Source organism: Palaemon carinicauda, chromosome 38 (assembly GCF_036898095.1).
Source record: "Palaemon carinicauda isolate YSFRI2023 chromosome 38, ASM3689809v2, whole genome shotgun sequence".
Taxonomy (NCBI): Eukaryota; Metazoa; Arthropoda; class Malacostraca; order Decapoda; family Palaemonidae; genus Palaemon; species Palaemon carinicauda.
The window spans coordinates 3,115,858-3,118,357 of record NC_090762.1 but is presented as its reverse complement, the minus strand read 5'-3'; the positions used below and the strand labels follow the sequence as shown (position 1 = coordinate 3,118,357).

At 41.9% G+C, this 2,500-nt stretch overlaps 1 protein-coding gene across 1 annotated transcript in view; it reads right to left on the bottom strand.

Moving 5' to 3' along the window:
- The window catches only part of LOC137630069 (uncharacterized), a 22,219-nt gene that overhangs the window by 18,156 nt on the left and 1,563 nt on the right, over positions 1-2,500 (bottom strand). The window lies entirely within an intron of this gene.

The following is a 2,500-nucleotide window of genomic DNA, read 5'->3' as shown; positions in this document are numbered from 1 at the left end:
TAGCCGCTAACTCATTTCTTACACCCGTTCTCACCCTCACCACTTCGTTCCTAACCCTATCTACTCGAGATACACCAGTCATACTCCTCAGACACTTCATCTCAAACACATTCAATTTCTGTCTCTCCATCACTTTCATTCCCCACAACTCCGATCCATACATCACAGTTGGTACAATCACTTTCTCATATAGAACTCTCTTTACATTCATGCCCAATCCTCTATTTTTTACTACTCCCTTAACTGCCCCCAACACTTTGCAACCTTCATTCACTCTCTGACGTACATCGGCTTCCACTCCACCATTTGCTGCAACAACAGACCCCAAGTACTTAAACTGATCCACCTCCTCAAGTAACTCTCCATTCAACATGACATTCAACCTTGCACCACCTTCCCTTCTCGTACATCTCATAACCTTACTCTTACCCACATTAACTCTCAACTTCCTTCTCTCACACACCCTTCCAAATTCTGTCACTAGTCGGTCAAGCTTCTCTTGTGTGTCTGCTACCAGTACAGTATCATCCGCAAACAACAACTGATTTACCTCCCATTCATGATCATTCTCGCCTACCAGTTTTAATCCTCGTCCAAGCACTCGAGCATTCACCTCTCTCACCACTCCATCAACATACAAGTTAAACAACCACGGTGACATCACACATCCCTGTCTCAGCCCCACTCTCACCGGAAACCAATCGCTCACTTCATTTCCTATTCTAACACATGCTTTACTACCTTTGTAGAAACTTTTCAGTGCTTGCAACAACCTTCCACCAACTCCATATAACCTCATCACATTCCACATTGCTTCCCTATCAACTCTATCATATGCTTTCTCCAGATCCATAAAAGCAACATACACCTCCTTACCTTTTGCTAAATATTTCTCGTATATCTGCCCAACTGTAAAAATCTGATTCATATAACCCCTACCTCTTCTAAAACCACCCTGTACTTCCAAGATTGCATTCTCTGTTTTATCCTTAATCCTATTAATCAGTACTCTACCATACACTTTTCCAACTACACTCAACAAACTAATACCTCTTGAATTACATCACTCATGCACATCTCCCTTACCCTTATATAGTGGTACAATACATGCACAGACCCAATCTACTGGTACCATTGACAACACAAAACACACATTAAACAATCTCACCAACCATTCAAGTACAGTCACACCCCCTTCCTTCAACATCTCAGCTTTCACACCATCCATACCAGATGCTTTTCCTACTCTCGTTTCATCTAGTGCTCTCCTCACTTCCTCTATTATAATCTCTCTCTCATTCTCATCTCCCATCACTGGCACCTCAACACCTGGAACAGCAATTATATCTGCCTCCCTATCATCCTCAACATTCAGCAAACTTTCAAAATATTCCGCCCACCTTTTCCTTGCCTCCTCTCCTTTTAACAACCTTCCATTTCTATCTTTCACTGTCTCTTCAATTCTTGCGCCGGCCTTCCTTACTCTCTTCACTTCTTTCCAAAACTTCTTATTCTCTTCATATGACTGACCCAATCCCTGACCCCACCTCAGGTCACCTGCCCTCTTTGCCTCACGTACCTTGCGCTTTACTTCCACCTTTTTCTCTCTATATTTTTCATACTTCTCTATACTATTACTCTGCAGCCATTCTTCAAAAGCCCTCTTTTTCTCTTCCACTTTTACCTTCACTCCTTCATTCCACCATTCACTGCCCTTCCTCATGCTGCCTCTAACAACCTTCTTGCCACATATATCACTTGCAATCCCAACAAAATTTTCTTTTGCTAACTTCCACTCCTCCTCTAAATTACCAGTTTCTTTTACTCTCACCTCGTCATATGCCATTTTCAACCTTTCCTGATATTTACTTTTTACCCCCGGTTTTATTAGCTCTTCAACCCTCACTAGCTCCCTTTTACATCCACCTACTCTATTCCCCCACTCTTTTGCTACAACTAATTTTCCTTCCACCAAAAAATGATCAGACATACCGTTAGCCATACCCCTAAACACGTGCACGTCTTTCAATCTTCCAAACATTCTTTTAGTTATCAACACATAATCCATTAATGCCCTTTCTACTACTCTTCCATTTGCCACTCTTACCCATGTATACTTATCTTTATCTTTCTTTTTAAAAAAGCTAGCACTTATTACCATCTCTTGTTCATCACACATATCTACCAGTCTTTCACCACTCTCATTTTCACCTGGTACGCCATACTTCCCAATGACACCTTCTACCTCTCCAGCGCCCACTCTAGCATTTAAGTCACCCATAACAACTACATAATTCCTTCTACCCAGTCCTTCTACACACCTAGTTAATTTATTCCAGAACTCATTCCGCTCTTCTTCACTTTTCTCACTACCTGGCCCATACGCACTGACAAACGCCCAACATTCCCTATCCAACCTAACCCTTACCCACATTAACCTAGATGATATCTCCTTCCATTCCACTACTTTACCTGTCATCCATTCACTCAGCAATAAAGC